Source organism: Aythya ferina, assembly GCF_964211825.1.
Source record: "Aythya ferina genome assembly, chromosome: 3".
In the NCBI taxonomy this organism is placed as follows: domain Eukaryota; kingdom Metazoa; phylum Chordata; class Aves; order Anseriformes; family Anatidae; genus Aythya; species Aythya ferina.
The window spans coordinates 37,490,570-37,518,289 of NC_140298.1; the positions used below are offsets into that span (position 1 = coordinate 37,490,570).

The window sequence follows — 27,720 nt, forward strand, 5'->3', positions numbered from 1 at the left end:
TCCCTTAATGAGGTGTGAATTTGAGTGTAGCTCATCTTCTCATATTTTGTTTCTCAGGAAGAAAGCTGGAATTTTATCTGAGATATTTCCCCTGTGTCCAGTTTGATTGAAAGTGGCTAACAGATTCAAAAACAGTAGCAGTAGCTGAGATGAACAGACTGTAAAAATGCTTCTTTTTAAGAGCTACAGAAAAAGAAACTAGTGGTGTTCAGGGATCCTCTTGGAAATGCTCTTTTTTCCTCTGCTGGAAGTTAGCTGAGAAATTAAAACTATTTGACTCTGCTGACATTCAGGCAAATAAGGAACCAAAACTGGAAATGAATCATCCTCTTTTCTGCTCTGTCTCTCAAGCTGTTCCCCAAAAGGTGGCAGTCTCTGCTAGCAGGAATGTGTCATGCTTTGACAGATGGATGCTTTTCCTTAAGGTTCATTCAGTTCTGTGTTCTGCACTGGCTGAGTTTTTTTTTTTTTTTCTCTCCCCTCCTCCCCCATAACCTTTATCTTTCAAATGTGACCAGCAGCCTGTATATTTGACAAATATTTGTCTAGCACTGTAAATGCACACAGACTTAAAAAATGACCTTCGAGTTAAACCAGAGCAGATTCCCACATAAAAAGGAATTAGTTCGAGTTACTTTTTTTTTTTTTTTTTTAAGCTGTATAAACAGAAATTATTAGAATGCATGCTATGAATGCTTCATCTCTGCATCTGTGGCTGAATTTCTACAGCTCTTTAAAATGTTATCACAGCTACAACTGTTCCCTGAAGACTGTGCCAGTGGCCTGGACCTGTACTCTCCAGGTATATGCAAAGTTCCTGGACTTCTCTGGTGTTCTCTCAGTTTGGGGTCAGATCTGAAGGACTTGAACCTGTCCTTGAGTCATAATCCAGACCCCGTGAAGCTGGTGCTCCTTGCTTACCGGTGCTGTTCTGATGGAGCTCTATTTTATATCTCTGCCTGGACTCAGTTGCTCCACAGACAAAGTTATTCCTGGGCTATTCCTGGATCTGACAGCAGCTACAAGCCTGTGGATGCTGCTGCAAGATCCAGCCAGTGGTCATCATGGGATGAGGGGAATGCAGTTCATACCCTGACATTTCCATCCCCCTGCCCCCATCACATCCTTATACACATGATTTCCTCATCTACTTCTGTAGTCTTCTCCCTGGAGAGCTCACAATGAATCTAAGGAAAGGAGTGGAAAATGCCTGCCGAAGCAGCTAATTCTGTCCTTCCATTTGGGGACGAGAAGCCCAAGTTTACCTCTTGGGACACTCTCAAAGGCATACACTGGCTGTTGCTTAAAAACAAATGAAAAACAGACTTCCCAGAGTGGATTTTTCCTCTTAGAAGACCGGTGATTGTATTTGGGACCCTTTTTGATAGGGGGAAATTAACAAGGGGATTCTAGAAACAAATTCACTGGGCCTGAGCTGCTTTTACTGTGCAGACACTCTAATGTATCTTTGTCTTTACAGCATGGCAATTCTCATATCAGTCAGATTGGACTAAAAGGATCTTCATATGAATAATAATTCAGACTGGCATTGTACTTCTAAAAGCTTCATTTAGCTAAACAGAAGTATATTGTGTCAGTGTTTCTGCTCCAGGAATGTGTCTCTTATTTTTTTTCCTCTGCCTTTCAAGTATTCATTGGTTAAGAAATCTGACTTGCCTTCACTTAAACACTAGATAACTTAGAGGGAGAATTTCATTTATTTCTCTGTTTTTTAAAGAATGACAAACCCTGCAAAATTGTGAGTGCAAAATCCAGTACTCTACTCACTACTGATTTTATTGAGGATTCTTTGGTTCCACTGTAGACAGTTGCATTGAGGCTTCAAATGATGGGATAAATAGTCAAAAGCCAAAGCACAGAAAATGGCTAAGGCCTGCTCCACATCACAGAAGGCAGATTAGAGCTGGAGAAGGTTCAGAGCAGTAGTGATTGTCAAAGGTTCTGACCAGCTTCTTTGTAACAGCAGATAGATATTGGACTTTTTTTCCTTAGGAAAGATACCACTAAGAAAGGATGGATGAAAGACTTATGCTACAGGCCATGAGAAGATGAGTAGGACTTCATTGCTTGCTGCTGCTTACCATATGAAATTCAGATGGAGTTAAACCCCAACACTCCCTATTTTTTTTATTTTTTTTTTTTAAGTAAGGACAGTGATTTGTAGCAGTATCTAAGATGCTGAGCAGAGCATCTGCTCAGATGTGACTGAGAAAGAGTGCCATCCAATATGGGTGTTTGTTTTGATTGCATTGTGATTTTTTTTGAATATCAAAATAATTAATTTTTACATGGTAAGAACCAGTTTAAAAGTAAAATTAGTGTGGCTTTAAGTGCTTCTTTTTTTTTTTTTTCCTTAAAGTCACTTTATGACTAAGTAATTTTCCTCTGTTTAAAGAAATATTTAAAATGAGTAATAGGAAATTAGATGATCTGGGTTATTTCACAATCAGTGTAGGAATTGCTTTCCTTTTTTGCTCTCCCTCTGTTCTTGGCTTGGCCTGTGTAATTCCTTGTTAGGGGCCAGATTCTGGGAGATGAATATCCCAACTCCCACAGAAAGTTTCCTAGAGGCGTTTGGCAGGAGGAACAAAACCCAACTTTTTCTATTACAGAAGGTTTTTTCTTTTTTTTTTCCCATTTTTTATTTTTGTTCAGCTGATCACTTTCTGAAGCATTTGCTTTGCTTATGTCTTGCTCAAACCAAAAAAGGAAAGAAAGAAATTGGATACTCTTTCCCAAAAATCAACCAAAAAAAAGCCCCCAAGCTATGCTGATTCCTCCCTTGTGGATATGAGTGCAATGCCTGTGTTGGCCATTCACAGACTGCAGAGAGTTATTTTAATGCAGACAAGTTGCCGTTATCGTTAAAATCCATCATGACAGTGTTTCCATTAACATTTAAAAAGCGGTCCTTTTCTTTCTTTCCTAGTATAGTTCTTGTTTTTATTTGTCTGTTGGCATTTGGGACTGAGTGAAACATGTAAACCTACTTGATTTGATGCTATCTAACTTGACAGGGTGGTGGGGTGGTCAATAATCTTTGTGCCAGATTTTTGGTTTAAATTATTTGACAGCGTCTCTTCTTAAAACAAACATAAACCTGGCCCAACTAGAATTTGAGGTATTAATACAGTTAAGTATAACACTTTTCCCTTTGTTATATTTCCATAATCTACTAGGGAATAAATTTCCTAATAAGATAAGGCAAGGAATGAATGTTAAATGCACAATGCTTTAAAATAGACCTGGAGTTCCAGTTTCTTGGATCTCTGCAAAGATGTTTGGATCAAAGCTTATTTCTTTAATGACAAATAAATTGCATTAAGCACAATTATATGCCTTTCATAAAGATTCAAAGGCAAAGCTTGTCAGCCATGCAAATATTTTGGTACATGCATTACAGGTTTCTTCTGGGCTGGGCAACTTCTAATTTAATTTAAGAAATGAGTAGGGGAGAATCATATTTATAATAATCACTCTTTCAGAATAAAAGAGTAGGAGCCTGTTCGCTGACTTCAGTGAGCTTTAGATCAGAAGCAAAATTATCGCTGTTATCTCTAATGCCCTTAAAATTATTGTAATAAACTTCCTTTTCTTCTCTTCAGTACCCACGTGCAAAATCTTGTAATCTCTGCTAATTTTGAGGCAACAGTTTCTCTGACTCTATTAGAGGCTTTCCAGAACTGTGTTAATGAAACAATGAGACATGACAGGTTGGGTGTTATGGTCTAATAACGATATGCCTCGGAGGTTAATGGCACTTGGCTCACAGCCTCATGCTAATAGTCAGCGCGCGCAGCTAACTGCCCAGGTGTAACATTATTAATTTATTTTGGTTTACTCCAGGCTGTATGTACATCATCGAAACATGCCCTCCTTCATTCTTCTGCCCCAGCGTTGCCTGGTGTTTGAGGAGAATTGCGAGGTTTAGCCAAATAGAAGTAGCATGTCTCAAATTGGTGACTTGTTGAGTGTTTCTTTGCTGTGTGAAGGGGGCTGCTTCCTGCAGAGGGAGGACAAGAGCTGGGGTGGGGTGATGGGAGCCTTCATCCTCCGTGGGGACAGCCAGCCCAAGGTGCTGTGCATCCACAAATGTTGTGTTTTTATGTACTTGAATGGTTGTGTTATTACTGCCAAGAGAGGTAATGATATGTGACCAGTGAATAACATGCATATAATCAGCTCAAACCTGGGGGAGAGGGAGAAGGATTTTGAGCTTAGGTGGACTAGTTTTGGAAGAGGAAGAAACCCAGAAGCTTGAGAGCAAACTGCATTTATAAGTTTTTTTGGGCTACTATTCAACCCCTCCTCCAAGTCCTTCTGCTCTATAGAGATAAGAAAACTGAAACCAAACCACCTACTTCATTATTGTGTTACCGCCACCACATAGGCTTGGGGATATGCAGCAGAGAACCGAGTACACATGCTGCTGGGAATGGTGCAGATGCCAGCCTTGAATGAGACTCCACCACCTACAGTTCTGATTTTTGAGTTACTTAGCAAAGCCAACTGCTGCCCTACATCTTGCAGGAAAGGGCCCAGAAAAGCACATTCAGATCTGTTTCTTACCCTTCCTGATGAATTTTGCTTGTGGATAAATAGACTTGGGAGCCCAGTATTCATTTCAGTGACTGCAAGTGTTATCACGTTAAATCTGTAGAGAATGATTTTCTTTTTCCTAGTTGCTTAACTAACAGTCACTACCAGGATGAAGTGCCTGTAAGAAGCTACAATAATGCTATATATTTGGGTTAATGTTTGTCTAGTAGAGTGATTTCTTTATATGCTATGTTTTTTGTTTTATTAGTGTTTAAAAATAGGAGCTTTTCCTAGTAGTCATATAACTAGGCTCTGTGGTGATGTTGTTGTCTGCTGATAAAAATAGAATGTTAAATGTAAGAAGGAACTGTGAATTCATTGTGCAAAACGAATCCCTTAAATGCTATCCAGAAAAGGGTAGACAACAGATTGGGAGTCAAGAATATTAAAATACGGTCATGGCTATGTAATGCCTCCCGGCCTAATTCCTCCTGCTTGAAACTGCTGTTCCTGAAAAGAGTACAGACGCAGCTCCTGTGGGGTTGCTGCTGCTCTGTTCTCCACCGATGTCTGGAGCAGTGTCGCTGCATGAGAGCGCTGTCTGCAACCTACCCACATGGGAGACCAGGTGGGCCATGCTGAAGGGGGCTCAGGAAGCCAGAGCTCTATTTCTGGCTCCGTCAAGGACCTGGTGTATGACCTGGGGAAAGGCACTCTGCCTCTCCCTGCCTGCGTTTCCTTTCCTGTTTATGTAGGCTGCACACTTCTCAGGCAGAGTTTTCGCTGTGTTTAGTGTTGAATGTCTACTTCTCATCTCTTAAGGGCTGTGGCCCGTAGGCCTGATGGTGAATAAATTAAGACACGGGGAGGTCCATCGTGATCCCTGATAAGGGAGTTGTTGCTGGTGAACGGCAAACACATCTGTTCTTTCCTGTGGAAAATAGATGGTTCTCTTTGTCATGGCTGTTATTTTGTCGCCAGTTAGGTTGTCTTGATCTAAGTTCCAGAAACTTATTGGTGTCATAGCCACTGCACTTTTTTTTTTATTTTTAAAGGTGAGACGGGATTTGAGAAGGTAGGGTGCTGAAACAGTAATTTGTAGTGTACAGATCTCTTTGGGAAATAGAATATATTATAAAATGCATTTGTGGCATGGAGCAGTGCCAACAATTTCCACACAAGTAGTAGTAATTTAGAGAAAAATACCTTGCTAGGGGAAAATATGTGGTGATGGTTGCGATGTCCTGAGATAGGCAAGGATGCTGCATCTGCATGGCCCCAGGTCCAACCAGGAGCAGGGCTGACTGTGTCTTCCCAGAAAGCACATGCCCACAGCACACGTACACACCGCATATATACATGGCTGGTCACACAGCTCCCAGAGGCACACAGAGCACTCATACAAACAGACAGCAGCATCCCGAGGTTGCAGCCCCACTCCAGTGGCTGGTACAGACTGCCCCACTCATGCGTGCACGTGCACATAGACAGAGCTGGCCAGGGACTCCCCTGGCCCCATGTCTTGACCCCAGAGACACCCCTGGCTCCCAGGCCAGTTACCTACTCATTAGCTAGTCCAGCTTGCACTTTGCTAGCACTTGCACACCTACACTCACTCTGGGGTTGTTGCACAGTGAACACGTGGGCCCTCCCACCCATGAGCTGCCTCCAGTTGCTGGCACTTGGCTGTCTATACAGGCACATGTGTGAAGAATAGAATGTCCTTCACCTTGGAAAAGGTGGAAATGAATTAAATAGGATGGGATAGACCATGCTGATCACGTGCAGAATATGACCAGACGAATGTACTAACCAGCCACCTGTTGTGGTGGTTGTGACTGACCCTTTATCTCTCTATTTTCCCATGCTTGTTCACCCCCAAATCACCTAAATCCATCCCTTTCCCACCTCTGATGCCTTCCTAGACATCCCCCAGTAAGTCTCATGCAATCCTGAAATGCTCTTCCCCTGCATCCCGTACATATGGGCAGCAACCCCTCTCCATACAAAAGGTGCCCTAGTGTTGGCTCATCAGCCATCATCGATTATGTTCACACTGGAGCTGAGACCCCTGTGGAACAGCCCTGGCAGGGCCCTGTATGGGCAGTCCCTTCTTTAGAGCCCTTAATTTGGGTTCCCACCTACTTCTGTGCCTCCTGCTCATGTGGGCCGGGCCTGGGAGGGGTCAGGACAGGGTATCACTGGGGCTCTGCTTCCTGCCACTGCATCTCTGCGCTCTTCTGTGCCATGTGCAGATGAACTTCTATCACATAATCTAACACACCTGAGGCTTTCTTTTTGACTTCATAAATGGCTAGGGAAAATGTGAGTAAGCAGGAAAACCCAAACCTGCAACTGGTTAATCCCAGGCCACACAATATGCTTAATGTCTGAGAAACACATGTATCATATCGTCAAAATGATATAGTGAAACCCAAGGCAATACAATGTAGCTACTTTTGCATATTAGCAATTCAACTTTCGCTGTCTATTATTTTAAATATCATTCTTTGAACTGTAAGTACAAAACCGTAATTAGGAGGCAGAGCAGATATGGCAACTTCAAAACCAGAAATCAAGCAATGTTGCCTGAGGCAACATAACTGCATCTTGGTTGTCACTGGCGTGTTGCAGAGCCCGTAATGACACACGGAAGTGAGTGACTTTATGGGAAGATGAGATAGGAGGCATTTATGAAGGCTAACGTGATTTCAGCACAAAAATTGAAGGGATTTATCTGGTGGTGTTGGTAGCAAACTCCCAGTTTTGTCTTTGTGGTGGATTAGGTTGCTTATCCTGCCAGTTATTTGTCAGCCTCTCCTCTGTAGCAAGGAGGAGCTGGCAGGCTCCCTCTTCCACGCCTGTATCATCTAGTTACCAAACTCTTTGCAAGCCCCCGGCCTTCTCGTCAGCCTGGGCAAATGTCAGCCCTGAAAACAAATCTGCTCTCCAGCCTTAGTGTTTGCAGAAATGGATTCTTGTCCAAATAAACAAGCAAGCTGGAATAAATGCACAAATTGTGGATCTTTCTCTTTCGTGCGATGCCGGGTGGTGGTTGCGTGTTTAGCACAGAGCAGCCTTGTATGAGGAAACACTCGCTCCAATTTGAGCAGGCTGGGTGCAGGGCTGTGGCTGGTTAGTGCTCATGCAAGAGCTGTGTGGAAATACAAAGGGATTAGTCTACGGCAAGGCAGAATCGGATAATCTGATAGCATCTCAGGTCTTGTCCATACTGAAAAACTGTGCTGCCCCAACTATTCCAGAGAACTGTTTCCGTGTAACCCACAAATACAGCTGAACTGGTACTGTGGGTGCTGTGGTGTTTCACGTTAGAATGTCTTTGCCGTTCCTTCCTGCATGTGAACCATGAACTGTCCTGGTACGAGGCACTTAACTAAAGCTGTTGTCTCTGTGTCATTGTACCAGTGGTCACAAACAAACTCTTTCTCGCTGTCACGGTGGCTGCCTGCTGTGTGATACGGCATGACCACGCTTCGCACGCATGTGCGTGTGTGACAGTGTGTATAAACCTGACTGAAGTCAATAGACCTTTACGTGACTGATAACAGAAGGAGTCTTTTAAGTGAAAACCACCACAGATGCAGTCATCTCTGCGTACCGCCATCCAGAGGCCCCAAAAGCTCAGCCTCCTGCCCTGCAGCCTCTCAGCAGCAGCTGCACTGCCCCAGGCTTTGGCAGGGAAGGAGCCAGGATGTCCTGGAGGGCAGGGAGGCTGCTAGAGAAGTGCAGCTCGGCCTCTTCAGCATGCCTTTTCCTATGCCAGTGCTCTGGAAAAGGAACGTGTAGGGATGAGGATGGGGCCAAAATGGGTTACTTGGAATAGCAAAAGTTAAGGTCATGAAATCTGTACCTGGAGCATAACAGAGAAAATGGCATTAACGATAACACTTTGTGAGGCACGAGGGGAAGGTGGAATAGGGTAAATCATTCTGCTGTTACTTAAAAAAAAAAAAAAAATCCCTTTTCTTCCTTGCAGGGTATTTTCCAGGTACAAGCACGTAACAGCAGTTGTGCCCTGTACCAGCAGCACTCTGTCCTCTCCCCAGGCAGAAATTGGTTTTATTGTTCTGAACATTTTCAGATTAATACTATGATGTTTACCTGCAGAAAACTGGTTATCTAAGATGATCTCGTTAAAGCGAGAGGATTTCAAACAAAAGCATTTCAAAGCAAAGTTGAAACACAGATAAAGATATTTTTCCACTGGTGACCTGATTATCCCCCTCTATATTTTTTTTATTCTGTGTTTTGATCGGGTAGTTTCTAATTTCTTTTCCCTTCCTCTGATAAATAAATTTTAGATTTCATTGAGGTTTTCTGAACTGAAAACTGATGCCTGGCACTTTTTTCTTTTCTCTCTCTCTTTTTTTTTTTTTTCTTTTTTTCCCACGAGAACCTCTCACTTTGTGGTTGCTTGAGGAAGTTGACTTAAGCAATTTAAAATGTAGTCGTGGCTTATTTAGAAAGAGACACTGGCCGTTAACACAAAAATACATGCCTAAATATGCTAACAGGTGCAAGAGCTGTCTAATCACATGATGGCTACAGGAAACCTATTAACCATAGTGTTTGGGTTAAAGACAGGTCATACTGATAATTAAATACAGAAAGTAAAAATTTTTTGCTGTATCGTTTCTTCTTTCTTTTTTTCCTCAGTTTTCCTCGCCACTGATTCCACATACAGCTGGAAGATGAAGTTTTCTGTGTTCTAGATTTAGTATGAAAGGCTGTGACGCTGATTAAAATCAGCGACAGTCATAGCTGTAGTAGGAACAGAAATAGAGGTGTGAGGTTAAGCAGATGTCAGCATTCATTGTGAACTTCTGTGCTCTTTCAGGTTTCAGGTCACAGCTTCCAAATTCTTTTTCCACGCCACTTGGTGTCTATAAAATAAAGCTCGTGGAAAAAATAAGGCTAGTGTCTAACTGCTTAGATTGTCTTTGGATTTCACGTAAGGCAACTTTTTTTTTTTTTGTGATGTTTTGGATCTAGAGCTTTTCTTCCTTGTTATAAGGAGACAGCAATAAATAAATACATAAATCTTTAGACTAGACTTCATAATTTCAGCTTTGTGAAGGAGGGGCCCTCTTCCATACTACCTGTTCTATACCAGCCCTACAGAACACCTGCATGACCAGAAAAATAAATAAAATATATATATATATATATTTATTTATTTATTTATTTTCTTAGAGAGTAGGTCTGCTGGCTTTCTGCAGCTCAGATTTCTGTAGGCAGGGGATCCCCTGGTGCTTTGCCTTTAGGTGTGATCCAGTGCATTTCACACCCTTACTATTGATGTGCTTACTGATTGAAGCTGCAATGTGCATGGCACCATTTCACACTTATCTTTGATTTTATTTAATTATTTCCAGTCATAGCTTCTAGATGATATAAATTGACTCATGGCTCATGTTGTCTTGCCATTGCATGTAATTTTGAATCATCAAAACACATTCGTGGAGCATTTGGAAACATAGAACAGCTTGGAGCAGCATGGAACAGTCTTTTTCTTTTCTTCTCTTTTTTTTTTTTCTCCCCTCCTTCTGTTTGAAATCTACTTCCTATGAGTCAAATCCCAGCTTCTCTGGAATCTCCACGCACTATATGTTATTTTTTCGCTTGAAGTTGTGAATCCCCCATCCAGATTTCCCAACTCCTGTGCAATTAAAAATACGTATAATCATCATTAGGAGAAACCGTAGAGAAGGGGGCAGAAGAGTGACTTGGTGCTATGACTACAGCTTGCTTTGCTGTAGTCTCTCATCACAAGTCTATTACCGTATTTGACCAGAGAAAGTATTCCAGAAGATCTGGGCTCTATGTTTCAGTAAGGACAGAAAGAAACAGTATTTTGTGCCAGATTTATAACAACAATGGCAGATTTTTATATGTAGTGACTTTTCTTAGTAGAAAATAAGGGTGGAAATAGAGTTATCAGAATGTAATGTCACAGGCTGGAAACAGGGAAGATCCAGGCAAATGAGATGTGGGAAAAGAGTATTTGCATTGCAAAAGGACTCACAGTTCTATGCTACTCTGTGCATTACTGAAAAAAAGCCACAACAGATGCAGCAATATCAAATCTGTACCCCGTAGAAGAGGAAGCCACCTTCTATAGTTTGTAACAATGCTTGTAGGTAGCTAAAATTTCATTTGTCTGTATTTCAACATCCTCTTTTATTTTCTGATAACTGCTTTAAAATGGCTTCCTTCAGGAGAGAATTAGGAGACTAAGTAGACCCTACCGTTACTCTTTTTACATAGCCTCGTGTTATTCCTCACGTATGTGAGGAAACAGATGGCCTTCTCAAGACTTTTATCAGTGACGCTTTCCTACTGAAGTAGTCCTGTGCTCCAGTCTACATGCTGTGGTGGTCCCCACTGCTTGCATCCTGACTCAGGTTTGGATCAAGCTGGGTGACTGTTCTAGCAGGGCAATAACATCAGGAGAGGAAAGATGGGCATGGTATTAAATTCTGCCCAAAGAGGCATACTGCTTTGTCCACTACAGCTACTTATCTATATATAGGATAGAGTTTGAATATCGAGCACCTCTTCTGGAACTGTTGTGGATACATTGGTAGCAGGGCTGATACATCCTAGACATGCAGAGTCCTTGTCAACAGCTTGATGGAAGTTTTGAAGCTGGCTAGAACAGAAGACGCATGGAGGTTGAAGATTGTGTGCCTCAGCTGCAGAGGACTGAACTAGAGCCTTTCATTTCTAAATACACATTCTTCTTCTGAGGGTTCACAGGAAGCTTGTGCAGAGCATTTTTTTGCTAAGCCAGCCAATCTGTGCTGTATTTTCTTGAAAGCACTTTTGTAGCCTTTTTCATGTCTTTGACTATCTCTCCTCTCCTGTACAGGTCTCTATCAAGTGCCTTACCTAATAGAGACTTCTGGAGTTTGCATGTGGGTTGCCAGCAAGCATAATAGAAATCCAGGATTCAAGTGACTGAAAGAAATAGGATTTTATTTTTGTTGTAGGATTGGAGCATGCCCAAGTGATGTAGCAGGCCCTGGCACTCCTTTTCACTTGCCATATTCTCTTTTATCTTCTCTCCTCCCCTACTATACCTCAATCTGTCAATTCTGCTCTTCTCACCAAGCAACTTTTGCAAAAGACAATCAGAACACTGAGCAGTGTTTTCTGAAAATACAGCTTCTGTACCTCTACTGTTCCCGCTTAGGTCATTCCAGCAGTGGTGTCAGCCATTGTCCTTGAGAAAAGATAGTCCTTGGAGGCTGGAGAAGGGACGGATGCAGCTGTGCTTCTGTCCTCTGCCATCTAAACAAAAGGTGTTTGAAGATTTGCTTGTGGCTCCCTGAGATGACCGCAGCACCCTGGAGGTAGATGGGAGGCTAAAAACCAGCACACCTTTCATACTCTTGCATGCCTGAATGCAGTGCAGGAAGTTTGAATCGCTCTGATCCTGTTACTCTCGCTAATAGCAGCTCCCTGCTGATGCAGAAAAATCAATACAACAGCAAAGGACTGACAGTGTATTTGGCCCCCTGTGGGAGGGAAGATATTTTGTTACAAGGTGCACAATACAGTCGGTTAGGCAATGGATATGAGACAAGAGGCCTGGGATAGGTGATCTTATAGGTGTGTGGGATACCTGGTGAGCCTGAATGTGGCCATCTGCATAGTTATGAGTCAAGTTCACCTGGTTCACTGCATGTGAATCAGGATTGAGACATGACTACTAAAAGCAACAGATGTATCATAAGATACTAAAGCCAAAGCACAAAAAGTATTTGAACATTGCTACGGTTCTGTTGACACAAGAAAATACTTTTGTGCTCTACTGAATCCATGCTGTTCCACAATTAGAGGCAGAATTGAAAGCTGTAGATTTCAGAGATCCTTATCTTATGTCCTAGGTCCTGTTGAGCTGCTATTTTGTTGCCATTGCCTGGTAAAATATTTATCTTCTGGAGCCTGTGGGGTTTTGTTTTCTTTTGTTCTTTTTTATATAATTTCATTCCTTGTCTAAAGTACTGAACATCCATGAGATGGGCTATATGTCTGGAAATAATTAGAAAAACACTGAATAGATAAGGAGGAGGAAGTCCTGACAGACAGGGCACAGTGAAATACCTTACCTAGAAAGAGGTTACAGGAGTTCCTTTGTGATCTGGTATCTGGGTGTGGTTCTCACATCCCCATTGCTTTTGTGTCTAAAGCAATAACAGATCACAGAGGTATTCACTTGAGTCCTGTAAATATACATTAAAGAATAATAATAATAAAGACACCAAAAAACAACTTGAAGTATTTTTCTTCTTCCATCCTGACAGCTGCATTCAAGAGTAAAATTTAACAAAGTGCTCTTCAACTTTGTTGCTTTTAAATGTTCACAGTGAATGTGAAAGAACATTTGTACACATCATACTAGGGAATATTACATAAAACATCTTAGTCTCCAAATACTTAAGTATTGATCACTGTTCAGTATGACCATTTTCACTTTATTCCCAGAGAAAATAAAGCAAAAAAAGCCTGTGTAATTTCTTCTCTGAGCTACAGTGGGACTTCATGTCAGTGTAAGGGATAAATTTAACTTCAGTCTCACAAGCAGAAATCTGCATTACTACATTTTATATTTAAACCTACGTAGCTCAGAATTTAAAATAATTAAAAAAAATCTTGTGTGCTTCTCTGACCACATATGAATAATTCTTTTCTCAATTTTTATTTTATCTGATTTTGCTTACTCCTCCACCCCCATGCTTATGGTGAAGCAGGTATGATTACTAACAAAATCTCAACAATGTTTTGGCGCTATTTATGCTTATAAAGAAATGTCACATACTCAGCCTTCTAGGATCAGTTAAACCAAGGAAAAATACTGACACTAATTCAAGTGGCTTATAGAGGTGAAATACCTGGTAATATATGAGAATCCTCAGAGGGCAAAGAAGTGAATGACAGCACTCACACACGTGCTGTCCCCATATCCCCAGCAAACCGTGGTTATAATTCATGAACTCAAGCCTGAAAATCTTGAACAGAACCAAAAAAAGCAAGAGGTGAATGCTTCAACTTTGCAAGAACATCTAAATGAACAGTAAAGAGGAGGATAATGCATACTTGATAGGAGAGAGTGTAGTTTTAAAACTGGACCAGTAGGTCTCACCTCTGTGTTATAGCTCATTTTCCCCATTTTCCACAAGATGTGTGGGAGAGAGTTGATGGGGAGTGGGGAGGTAAAGGAAAAGCTCCAGCAGTGCCTTTAAATCCTGTTGTCCCTCAGTGACAAGGCTATGTAGATGACCCAACGAATAAAAACCAACAGCTCAGGGAGACAAGGTACCTGTGATTTTAGTACAAGACAGGTGTGCCTTTGGCTATGAACAGTGACTGACATCTGAGAGTGGGCTGTGTGATTACTTTTAACAAAGAAAATCTGAAGCTCAGTAAAGATGTGAAGAACTTGGATGGAAACCTGCTTACTGGGCAGCAAGCCATGTGAAAGAGAATAATTTCCAGCTTGCTTGTTTGCCTGTGAATGTTAAACTGCATAACATGAGGTTACTGCCCGTCCAGCAGTTCCTTAGCAGTATTAGGAGTTCACTTCACCCTGCCCCTTTTGGGGCTCTTTCTCAGTTATAAACTTGCTTTCATCTGAGTAGATGATCTACGCTGTGTCAGGTGTTGCATGGGGAACAGTTCACACTCATATTCTAGAGAGAAGAAACCCCAATCCTGATTTTAGGAGAAATACCAGTCCTAGCATGCTGTCAAAAGCCATGGGGCTATCAAAGTCAATCCTGTGTGGGGCATGCAAAATTTGAGGTATCAGGGATGCCAAGTCTATGTTTTGTCTGGCGTGCGAAGGGTGAGGGTGTGAAACCTAATAGACAAAATTAACAATGCATTAGCTAGTCCATAGATTTCTTTCATCTTCTTTCAGTGAGCCTGCGTGTGTCTAATGAGGCCTTTCTATGTTACACCAAGATCAAGGGCAGCCCCATCCTCAGGGCAGTTTGGTGGTGGCTCTGAGAAGCCCTGTGCAATCATCTACTTGACCTTGCCAACAGAGTGAACAAGGAGAAAGATGGGCTCTCACAAGTTGAAGATTTATCTTCATGAATACTCTGCCCAAAGTGCACACGAGGTCGTATCTTGAGAAGACAGCTCTAACCACTTAGAGAAGAAAGGTATTTTTCTTGTCTCTGATTTCTCTGAGATTTGCTGTCCATTGCATGGATTAAAAAGAAGAAAAAAAAAAAGCAGCAGCATACCAGAAATAGCGACTCTTGCCAGCATCTCAGGCAGTTGAGTATTATAAGTGATAATTATGCTTCTGGCAACAGGTTAAGCCAGATGTTCAGGAGCAGCAGCTGTTGGCAAAGCTAGCTGTTTCATGGTGTGATGGAGCGATTCTTGGCATCTTTTGGGGGAAAGAGGGCATGAAAATGGGGGAAAGTTACGTAGACTAGAAGGTGCAACAATATACTATGATGATGGAAATGTGTATCAGTAGTGGAGAATGGAGAAACATGAAAATGGTGGCAGCTCTGAAGAGGATAGAAAAATACCTCCTGGGCATTTTTAGTCAGTGATTTATGCTTATCAAAAAGAGCCATTAGGAGTGGCAGCTGGATCTATTTCAAATAGTCTAGCTCTGGATTGTGGGAATATGGCCTGGAGGCTTTTCTTCCATCTTAGGTACTCAAAATTCAGGCACTTGGGATTTCTTTACTAGCAAATTTTGTGAGGAAAGGAAATAAAAGGTTACAGTGGAAGGTCACAGATACTTTACCACTGGTGCGGTGGAGGGGAAATGTATGATTATCTTGGGTCTAAGATTTCTTGAGCCCTCATGTACTTGTGTAATTCTTCTGACTCTCCTTCATAAGCAGCACAGGAGGCAAGTCAGCAATGGTGGGAGCAGTTGCAATGAAAGCTACTCACGATCACAGTGAAGATTTTATGAGCTTCCCATAGATGATCGGATCGTGCAGGGAAAACTTTTGAAGCAGCTTTAATCTTGAGGGCTCTCTGTTGGATTCAGAAGCCAGTTTTTAACATTTGTCTCTATGGACAAGACAATGCAATGAGTTTTTGGGTTTATTTGCATTTTGTGCCATGCTTGAAAATGTTCTGAATGAGATAGTTTTGCATCTATAAGTATGTCTAGACTGTCCATATTGCCTCGACTCTATATTTGCATAAATAATTAAGTCTCCAGACCAGAGTTATTTTGAGTCTTGTCATCCCTGAGAAGGGCAAACAATTTTCTCTCTCCATTAAATGCATTTTCTGCAGAGCCTGTAAGGAAACTGAGTAGTGTTTTTTTCCAACTACAAAAGTTTAAGTGGATGAGGTTTACATACTGTGTGGTGTGGCTGTAACTAAATGTGATATAATTCAGCTTTATTTATAACTCAGTCTGAGATTTAGGTTATGTTTACATAACTGAGTTGTCGGCATTTACATATGTGAAACACTTGGTACCAGGCATCTGCCTTCAGAAGCCCAGTGTGGATCACAAGGGTGTGTAATCGCGACCAGTTTCTCACCAGGGAAGCTTTAAATTCCAGCACCCAGGGCCTCTCATTTTAAGATCTGCTTTGCACTAAGTCATAACGTTTTCACGTAAAGTACCTTCAAACGAGATCTGAGGTCTCAGTCTTTGGTATTCATGCACATGTTTGCACATGAATGAGCTTACATAAACAGGCATTTGTGTGCTTCATTACTTCACTTTTCTTAGGTAAATGCTTACGAGAAAATATGCACACATCTGAGAAAAGCCCATTAAAAACTTATTTTCACTGGTGAGCTGTTTCAGGAATCCTAGAGGGACGATAGAGTTCATTTGCACATGCTTTCTTGTCCTTCAGAAGGATATTGCGAAGGGGAAGATATGTAGGAAAAGTACAGTTATTTTACCCATTGCTTAGTAAAGAAACAAAGTTCAGTTTTTCAACTTAGTATTGCATACATATTTATTTATTTTAGATGAAGAAACATATGGCACAATACTTGTGCGGGTTGGGATGTTCTGTTCAGATTACTCATCCAAAAGGCTTAGTACGTTATGTTTTTTTTATAAGCATAAACACTGTCTAACCATTGCAGAGACTGTGTCTGTGATCAGATCTACTGATGCCGATGTTTCCTTTACGATCTAATGAGAACACCTCAAGAATGAATGTTTCTTAAACTGAGGAAATACTGTAAATATTGCAGAGCAAAATACACACGAATTAATGCTGCATGTTTCCCTGGAATAAGTGGGAAGGGTAAATAGGTAAGAACATGTAACATAACACACCAAGACTAATTTGGGCAATATTTTGGCGTTCCTTTTTTATTGTTTTGTTAAACTATATCATTCTGTTTCATAACACCTTTAACTTAAATTCTACTCTCCAAGAAAACATCCTTGGGATGTGAAAATCCTCCTTTAGTTCTGAAATATTGATTGAAATGTGCGTGGTGGAAAACTTATATTCCACCACCACCACCAATTGCCCCAAATTATATCTATAAACTGTATACGTCTGTATATTTCGCATTTCACAAATATCCTGCTTTTAAGTCCATTCTTTTAAAACTGAAGTGATTGAGGAGGGAAACGGTAGTTTGCGAGTTTTGGTGTCTGCTTTTTCTGGGATTTTTAAGTGCATGCCCTTTATGATACACTGTCGTATTTCTTGACCATTGCTCTGCAGAAAATTTTGAAAAGTCTGTGGAATTAATTTTAAAATGTTTATTTAACAGCAGCTGTAGCTCAAAATCCTAGAGTAACACAGTACTCTTACTTTTTGTTTTCCTAAGGCTATTAAAAACCAGAACACTTACATGGAAGTAAATGTAAAATGGACAATTTTAAGGTTCTGGTCCTGTGTTTAGATCACTGAAAGTCCTCCTGCTCTTTCACCCATTCCTGTTGAATTTGGAAAGTCTCCACGCTGAAATCAGTGTGTACTATCTGGGGACAGAGAAGAGAGGAGCCAGTGAAATAGGAAGGGTTAAGCGTGAAAACTAACCATAACAGCAATGTTGCCTTTCTTGTTGGTGGGCTGTCTACTATCATTTGTTCTGTAAATGGTTTTGCTTGTCCAAGCAGTGTATGATTGTTAGTTTTGAAATGGAATTGAGGCACATTACTTAGTTGTGTTTGTCTTTGCTCACTTTGTGTAGCTGAATTTCCTTCAGAACGATGGGGGTTTCTTGAGAGTATTTAAAACCTACAAGGATAGCAGCTGGGCTGGGAGATGGTAAAGGAACATCTGCAAGAGCCAGAGCTCTAGCTGGAATTCAGAGTTTTAGCTTCACGGGGGCAGCTCTGTTGGCTTGCTATGAGCAGGCTCCACTAACTGCCCTGGATCTCGTTGTGTCTCATTTGTGTTGTTTAAATTAATATGTCTTAAGTGATGCTCATGGAAATCCTGCCACTACTTAGTATTAGAATTTGGAAACTAAGCTATCGGTGATTGCTTAGCTACAGTAGCATAAATGACAAGGACAAAGTGTGTCTCCATCAAATAGGGAGAGCACTATGCTCTTGGGAATGCAGGGAAAAGGATAGTTATGGTACTGTGATGCTTTTGACTCTACTTAGGATGTGCTCCAGTCAGCAGGTGTGTTGATTATTTTGTGTGAAATGCTGCTTTGGTTGGTGCAAGGAAGATGGGATGGACAGAAAGAGATGACCACAAAATTGCTAGAGGATTAGTTCACCCGTTGAGCAGATGCAGTGTGTCATTAAGCCAAACAAGTCCACAGCAGTTCTGTGAAAGCGCTACTGGTGAGTGGTAAGTGCTTAGAGGTAGAGGCTGATTTAAACACCTTCTCCACATTGTCATCCTGTGAGTAAAATTTCTCTTTCTTGCTTCGCATTGTTTATGTTAATGGAAATTTCTGTAGAGCCGCAAATGGCTTCAAGGTTCCCATCATCAAAAGTACCTTGAAAACCAGCACAGAGAGAAAATTCCTGCCCCAGAGAGCTTCAAATCTCCAATGAGACCAACGAGGCAGGGAAGAGCGGGGATACTGCCCCCATTCTCCATGTTGATGGCTCCTTCCACACCTTCGGTTCCTGCCCTCGTGACTGTAGAGCCTCTTTCCTTCCCATGTTCAGTGGCTGCAGACCTGCTGTTGGTCTGCAACACACAACCCTCAGTTATGAATTGTAGCATCAGGACCTTTCAGGGCCTTTCTGAGGAACCTCAGAAGGTCTGCAGACCTCCAGCCCTAAAACAAGGGAAAAGCTGCCATTTGTGGTTGGTTGGTATGGTCTCAATTTCTTAGTCCTCCTGGTGAAATGTGGGCTGCTGACTCTCAACCCGATGCCCTTTGGGGTGGGAGCTTGGTTCGGAGATGCTGCGCCCAGCAGGCTCTCCCAGCCATGGAGGGGAAAAAACAAGTCCCCGAGGCTTCCTTGCATGTGGGCTTTCCAAGAAAAGGTGTAGTGTATTGGGGAGGCTGTTGTTCATTTCTCTGCTATCTCCATGCTGCCTTTTGGCCCCCTGCTGTGCCCTCCCCGCCGTGCCAGCGTGTGCCGGTCCCAGGAGTGCCCAGCTGGGCCGTGCAGCTGGGGTGGCGAGGGCAGCCCCCGCACCAGCTGTGCCCTCACACTGGAGGGCCTCTGGAGGCTGTGTCCACATCTGCCAGAGAAGCGACGTGTCTGCCCATTTGCCAGTCACGTGTGGCTTGCTGCTCCTACAGCTGTGCGAAAGATGTGGGACTCCATCCCATAACCCCGCTAGCCCCCCCAGTGGAAGATGAACCAGTCTGGGAGATGTTTGTGAGGTGGCAAATGCTCTCGCCTCCTCCCCAGCACGGGGGCCATAGCTGGCAGCACAGAGGAGGCATTCTTCAGGTTGGGTCATGCACTTCTGGAGGGGCCAAAAACAAATTGCACCTGAAACGAGAGAAATCAGGAGGTGTAGTGGTAAGGAAAAGGCTGTGCTTTCTCGCTTTGAGGAACACAGACATCCTTGTCCATTACTCCTCCCAAATCTCTGAAAAGTAGTATTTCATCTTGCACCTTTGAACTCGCTTGAGTGGGCATTGCACTGTCACCTGCTCTTCACCCATGTGCTGCAGTTTGTGAACTTCCTGTGGCAGTCCTCCCAGCAATCTGCCCTACCTCTTTTTCGGCAGGAGATAGTTTCACTTCGGGGGTTATTTGTTAAATGAGATACAGTCTTGAATTAACATCTTACATAAGCATTACTGAAAGAAAATGGATCCCACCTATTGTGCAGCAGGTATAATGGGGCTTCTTACACAGCACGGCTTGGGAATAACCCAATTCCTTAATTAACTCTCTCTTTCTATGCCAAAACCAAGCTGCTCAGGCAGTTTTATTCTTTTCCCATGTCTGGGAGGCAGTGCAGTGTTTGAAGACTTCAGTCAAGCTGCTTGTTGATTTTAATAACACCTGTGTCTTGAGGCTGATTGTGGGGGATTGCTGTCTGTCATTATTCAGTCACTTTGTTTAAGCTTACTAATCAGTTTGTTGGCTTCAGCATCTTTTGTCAAAAACATCTCTGTTTTGGAAGAAATCTGATACGTCTTTGCTTTATTTCTTTAACAGATTAGTTTGCTTTTCCTCAGCTCCTACGTGAAGGGAATCTGCCACTCTGGAACCAAGCTCCTGTTTAAAATAACTAGTGTATGCCTATGAAGTATTCATTAAAGGATCAGGCTTTTTGTTTGTTCTTTAGTTACTCCTGATTATTAGAGGATCACTGAGATAGTTAAAACTTACTTCCACGCACAGCTCTTCAGATCCCCCAGTTCTCATGTCCATGGTCAGGCCACCTCCAGCTGGTTCAGCAAGTGCTGCTGCATGGTGGCGTGTCTTCACTTCAGGAGTGGGAAGAGCAGAATGGGAACAGCCTTTCTGTCTTCTCACCAGTGATGCTCATCCTTTTCCGTAGGAAAGTGATGAAGCTTAACCACCAGGCAGAGCTGATGCAGAGGTAGGCTTGGCTCCTGCTATGGCACAATAAATCTGCACCCTATCTCCATGGGCTGGTTGGAGACAGGAGGTTTAGTGTCTTGGTACCTCTAAGCCTCTAAAGCTCTTCTGACTTCCAGCTCAATACCCTATAGGTGCTGTGTAAAGGTCTAAACTTCTGTCATAGTCTAAAATGTACTGTAGCAGAAGCATACTTCTTATGCTTGGCTTATGGCTTTAGGAGGAAATATGTTGCCTGAATTTTCTCTGTAGATTCATTATGCTTTGAATGGGAGCCATCCTTCTGGATTTTAGCCATGGCACTACTTGTTGAGAGATCATCACGCTACAGGCTAAAAATATAACCTCACTCCCCTCCCATCTCCATACCCTTGTAGGAGTGTATCTAGCATCTTTCAGGCAACTCCAAACCATGTTTGAATCTTATATATTCACTCTGAGCAGCTCTGGTGACACCCATAGCAATCTTGACGCTAGGGGTGCAGTGCTCTGTAGCCCCCTGCCTCTACAGTGTACTTGTCACTTGTTCAACAGATGTTCTGGGCTGCTATTTTAGGTGTTTAGAGGATCAGAAGCAAACTTTTCTCTGGTTGCTATTATACGCTGACCACTATTTAGCTTTCCAAAGCAGAGTTGGGGTAGAGATTTGTAAGTGATATATTTAAAAATGCTCGCAAAAACGAGCAAATTCAATCCGAGAATGTTTTGCAGTCATGACTTCAAGTTTATCGGAGTTGTGTGGCAGTTGACAGCGCTGCCTTTTGTGGCACAGTCTCGTAGTGGTGTGTACTCCTTTGTAAGTCTCTTTGTAGTCCTATTGACTCGTGACAAAAAGATCCGAGGAGCATTGGCATATTGGTATTACAGCTTGCAACAGCTCTGTAATGAATCCCAGAGTGGCAATTTCCATCTCCTCTTCTAACTTCTGCCTCTTATAGTGGATTATCTACATATATGTGGCTCATGCTTTAGATGGGTTAATGAACCAGGAAGGTCCCAGGTCATGTCCAGGTCCTAGAAATATCATATATGGGCACGGGGAGAACTGAGTCCTTCATGTGGGAGTTGGGTCAGCGTGGCACAAGCTCCCCACTGCCTGCAGACAGGCATTTGCTCACTGGACCATTTTATGGCACTGATACGAGACATAAGGAACATATTTTTAGCCCTATCAAAGCAGTTAATAAGATTTTATTTTTTCACTTAAACGTGTTCACGGAATGGAAGGCACTGTGACTCTCTTACATAAGTATGCAAACCCATCTCCTGTGAGTTACAGGGGATGTTGCAGTAAAATGGCTTTCTTTAGAGTTTGGAAGAAAAATTCTGTAATGCCATTTTTTGCTATTGCTTGCAAATGGGATTTGAATAAGCAGGGAAAGACCATTATAAATGTGGTTTCAGAGGCTGTTCATCTTGAAACAAAGAGATTTCTTCACATTCAACCTCATTACTCTGATTAGTGGGTTGTAAAGTGAAGCATGAAAATGAAACATGACATAGACATGAATTGTTTGTACTAAAATCTATACAAACTGCTTCTTGGAAATGAAAGTATGACAGCCACCTTCTCTGAACTGTTTAAAAAGTTAAGTTTTCAGAGTAGCTCATTTTTAGGGCCTGTAAATTACATTGCTGTAGCTGTTGGGGGAGACAGCAAGAAACTAAAAGAAAAAAAAACGAATCAGTAGAATGCTTTTTGTTTCTTTAGCAGAATTGAAAAATGTGAAGAAGTGACAAAGCTTCAGAAGAAAGAAATATTGAGCACGAATGTGTTTTGATTGGTTGAAAATGGATGAAAGTCTACTTGTTTTCACTTTTAAAATGGAGAGAATAGTCTGCATTATTCTCAAAAAGGCCTCTTTGTATCCTGTTTACATCCGACTTCAAATGCACTCTGTCCCGTTTGCTTGGCTGTTATAAAAATACCTGTTTGGATCTTCGTGGAGATCCTGGAAGAGGGCAAGTTTAATCTGTCGACGTTATTGGGGTTACGGGCACCGTATGGTGCAGGTGCAACAGAGCTGTAGCTGTAGAGCTGCGACGTACTGTCTGTTAGAATTAGTTTTTGAATACTGAGTTTTCTTAATAGAGCTCGGACCTGCAAGACTGTGTCTCTTCTGGTGTGGACGGGTTTAATGCTACAGACATCTCAAACTACCAACCGGCTTTGCGTGCCGCATGTGACCATGGACTGTCCAATTTCTTTGTGTTTTGTAGCTCACTTTAAAAAGAGCAAATAATTTGAATGCAAATTCTGGTGCTGCTGCAATACTGTTTCTAGAGATGACTCACAGTGGTACAAATAAGATCCCAGAACTCCTTTTGCAATCACATTGCCTTCATTTCCAATAAGTGCATCTGGAAAAGGATTTCTAAATGATACTAGGTGTCATGAGAAAGCAAATTGATGATACAATAGGCAGGAGGAAAATTCAGCATCTTGGTATTTAGGAAATGAGGGGAAAGGCTGTGGGTTGCAGTAACGAGTGTAAGTGTGTGTCTGCTGTGAAATTAGCTGATGTGAGAAAATAAGAGGTCTGGCTTCAAAGCAAGGGCTGCTGAGCAGGAGTGTACTTGGGGGACCCTGTGATACTCACTGCTTTTGGTCCTACCAAGCTGCTGCCATTGTGGTTTGGTTCTGTGGGAGGATGCGATCTGTAGTACCCTGGTAGGATGCAATCTGTAGCACCCTGGGTGGGCTGTGCAGTGAGGCTTGGGGTCTAGTGTGAAAGTGGAAAGTATGAGTTTTGGAGAGCTTTCTGGGAAATTTTCCTATTAAGCAGCTTTTCCCATGCTTTAGTGTCGCTCTGTGCTGCAGGTCCACAGAGTAACTCCATGACCCGTGGAAGCAGCACATCACCAGGCTCATTCACCTCCTTCTTCCATACAGATGAGGGTTGTGCGTTATCTGTGCTAAACCTTAGTAAATGGGTTTTGGGAGTGAAAAGAAATGAGCAGCTCGTTCAGCTCCTGTACTTCAGGCCCATGCCATGAGGAAGAGCCGTGCTGGCTGGCATGGCCACCCTGCAGCGAGTCCAAATGCCCGCCTCGGGTCGGGAATGCCCCACAGACAGCGTGGCTTTCTGCCACAGCCTGCAAGAGAGCTGCCTTGCAGGGGCTTGCAAATGGTCACCCCTCAGCAATCGGTTTGTGGCTTAGGCTGTGCAAACATGTGGGATTTGTTCCCTTCCTTGGCATGAGTCAGCACAGCACTTCGCCTATAGGACTCAAAATACGCTTTGAGGGATTTCTGTGGAAGGGAGACACAGGAAAAGGGATGGGGAGGAAGGAGGATCCCTTCTGCTTCTGTTTTCTTGGAAGTAGCCTTGGGAATGGCTCAGCAGCAAAAGGCAGGAGCACTTGCTGCACTCTGAGATGGCTTGTTTGGGATCTGCTCCATGTGTACCCACCACGGAAAGTGTTCTCCTGGTAGGTTTTGTAGAGGACCTGCTCCGAGCAGGTTTCAGGACACATGTTTCAGGTATGCACAGGACGGCAGCCTGCTGTTGAAACCAGTTCTGGTTCTTGAGCACGGAGCACAGACGCTTCTCACTCTGTTTATTTCCAGCACACGTTAGTGGAATTTATGCTCTGAGCAGGACAGAAGAAATCCTGGATGAACAAATTCTTATTTAGCAGTGTGTGTGTTTCTAATACAAAACCTCAGTACAAATAAACTCTGACCAGCAGGGCCTACATTCCAAAAAGGAGAATGACAGCACTGTTGACCTGACTGTTCCCTGTCTTTCAATGAACTTAAGGGAGTTCCAGGTATTCATTGGTTCTTGGTTCCTCTGCTGGTTACCCAGACGAGTATTTTAGTGACTCTGTTTTTCTAAAGATGCTTTCTTCATGGTTTCGCAGGGGGGAGGGAGAGCTTGTAAGGGCTGAGGTTGGAGAACTCACTCTAAAAACGAAAGTACAAGTTAAAGTGTTTATTCAGTATATTAAGATATAATTGATGGTTGCAAAAGCCACGTTTTTGCCCACTTGTCAGAATACTTGGGTGGCTTTGTACAGACTGAGGTACTGGTCACCATGGATCTGGGGAAGGCAGTGTGATCGAGGTGCTTGAGCGGGTGCAGAGAAGGGCGACGAAGCTGGTGAGGGGCCTGGAGAACAAGTCCTATGAGGAGCGGCTGAGGGAGCTGGGCTTGTTCAGCCTGGAGAAGAGGAGGCTCAGGGGCGACCTTATCGCTCTCTATGGGTACCTCAAGGGAGGCTGTAGCGAGGTGCGGGTTGGCCTGTTCTCCCACGTGCCTGGTGACAGGACGAGGGGGAATGGGCTTAAGTTGAGCCAGGGGAGTTTTAGGTTAGATGTTAGGAAGAACTTCTTTACCGAAAGGGTTGTGAGGCATTGGAACAGGCTGCCCAGGGAAGTGGTGGAGTCACCATCCCTGGAGGTCTTTAAAAGACGTTTAGATGTAGAGCTTAGGGATATGGTTTAGTGGGGACTGCTAGCGTTAGGTCAGAGGTTGGACTCGATGATCTTGAGGTCTCTTCCAACCTAGAAATTCTGTGATTCTGTGTGATTCTGTGATGCTAGATAAGAGCAAAACCAGTGCAGAGTTGTTCAAGGTGTTGGCTATCATTAAACAGAATCTTTTCTGCAGAAGAGAGGTTTTGGTCAGAGAGGGGGAGGTTGAGCAAAAATTGAATTATTCAGTGTTGGCCCCTCCTTTATCTGGGAGGTGTCTGCAGTGATCAGATTGACCCTGAAGACTATGATACCAAAACCTTACTGAAGTAGAAGGAAATTGAAGTTGTGAACAACAAGCTGTGATAAAAGGTGTAAACAGGCTAATTAACAGGAGCAGTTATGTAGCTGAGCAAAGTACAGGAAAGCTCGTCTTGATGTTTGCCGTTGCAGTTACAATAACAGAGAGCAACCTGTTTTCCCAGCAAACTTCTGTTGCTTTGCTTTCTGTTAACTCCAAGGTGTTTTTGGGGTTGCAGATAGCATCAGCGCTGCCTGTGCTAGCGGTAAGGTGAGACACCAGTCGTACTTGCGTGCTCTTCCAGGAAAAAGGCCAGTAGATGTCATGCGACGTATCCAAAAGTGAATGGTGCCAACATCCATTTGTCAGCAGTCGTAGAGCTGCTGTGTGGAGGAGGGGTGAATTTAAAAAAAAAAAAAAAAAAAAAAAAAGCATACATGGATCACAAGGCTCATTGTGTGATGCAACCTTTGTGGTTTGCAACTTAGAAGTCCGTGTAAATTCTGCTTCAAAATAAAGCCAGGGAGCCATGGGTTTCAGTCTGGGTTTTGGCAACTGCAAATGGGATTTGTGCTTTCTCCTCCTACCTCAGATTTGGCTTTTGTGAAAATCCTTGGGAAAAAGAGTACAAGACTTAAGCTACTGGTTTTTTGTTGTTTGTTTGGTTTTTTAACTGGATATTCCTAAATAAAATCCAGTTGCTTAAACAGTTCTAACTGGGAAATGCATTTGTGTTGTTAGAAAAAGCTTTATTCTGACAAGCTCTACTAAACTGGCATTGCGATCATGCTCTCTGGCTGATGTATGAGTGGTCTTTAGTTTGCATGTGAGAGTTGTAATCTTCCATTTTTCTGAGTTATGGGTTTATACTGAGCCAGAGAGATCCTTGTTGGGTCACCTTCCTCCAGGACACCCTGGAGTTCTCCGAGTTCCGCATGGCCCAAATCAGGGATGAGCATGTAATCAGGGCTGGAAGCGTGAGGGGGTACAGCTGGACTCAGAAATCACACCCCAGGTATGGTTGTTGGTGTCCATCAAGCACGTAACAGGATCTTAGAGTGCTGTAACTTGTGTGCACGCTCCTCTCTTTATCTGAGGCTTAATTTTAGTCCTGAATGCAAACTACTTGTCTGGGGAGCAGGTTTGGGGAACCACAAATCCAGGTTCTCCTCCTGCTAATTACAGCTCTATAGTGCTAAGATAGGAGCAAAAGAAGTAAAACCATACTGCACCTCTTACAGCTAAGAAATTCTTCTGGCTTTATAGACAGAGTTCAGGCACCTGGGGAAAATACTCAATTCTTCTCATTTTCAAAACTGTAAAAGAAACTCTATGTACTTCTGATATTTGTTAGGATTTTGCTCTAAGCAAAGTGTCAAGGGGGTGATGAAAGAGTCTGTGAGCCAGAAGAACCTTTATCATCTGTACTACCACTCTCGCTTGCCCGAGTAGCGAATGAGAACAGCCATCTAATAGCTGAAGAAAATGTTTGGCATGAACGGGCAGCTCTCAGGGACATGCACACCTCCTGTGACCCACAGCATTAAATCTGCTTTCATCTCAGGGCAAGAACTGAGGTCTGTCGTGCCCAATGGCTGGAGTGGGAATGGGGTTTGGATGTTTCCAACATGAGCTCTGATAGAGAACTTCTGAAGCTGATGGTTTTCTGAGGACTTTGGGAATCTAGCTGGACAGCTCTGTCTATAATTCCAAGACCTAAACGCAGACCTTTTGACTGAAGAGTTTGTGGGGCTTCTTATCTTTCTTTTTCCTTTTCCTTTTTTGATTAATGAAGCTACATGGAGTTGGATTTTTAAGATGCAACCCAACTCTGAGTGGCCCTTCCAGCCCCTGTTGCTGAGATGCTGAGATAGAGCACTTTCTACAGCAAATAGCAGAGAAGTGAAGCAGCTTTGGTTGCACCCATCTGCCTGTTACTGCCCCGTGCCAAGGGCACAAAGGTAGAGATTGCAATCCAGGCTCACGCCTCTGCTTCTGTTCCTTAATGAGACATCTTAAACATGTGTCACCGCATCGTTAATTGAGAGGTATGGTTGAAGAGAATTACGGAAGACCTTGAGTCTAGGAATGTAGGGCTTCAAGAAAAATGTTCCATGTGAGACCTGTGGCAAATCACACACTGCCAAAACTGTGGGCTGGCTTTCAGACAGAAGTAGGTGATGCTTCCAAACTGAGCAGATGAAGTCATTTTATTTATTTGAATCCATTTTTAGTCTGAACACCTCAAAAATGGGGTTCATACCAATCGCCAGAGCTTCCAATGCTGCTTTTGTTGCTTCAGTTGACCAGGGCAAAGCAACAACACTGAGCGGAGGCTGGGGAGTGGGACCCCCTGCCTGGCTTCCTCCAGTGAGAGTGGTGGCATGGGGCTAACGCACAGCCCCAGGTAACCAGGAGGTGGCTGGTGTGCTGCTGGGGCAGCAGAGCTGTGGGAGGGTGACA

The 27,720-nt window shown here is 42.9% G+C and overlaps 1 long non-coding RNA gene across 3 annotated transcripts in view; it reads left to right on the plus strand.

The window, feature by feature from the left end:
• Positions 1-27,720, plus strand: part of LOC311434615 — a 40,310-nt gene that overhangs the window by 9,641 nt on the left and 2,949 nt on the right. The gene's annotated exons all lie outside the window — the stretch shown is intronic.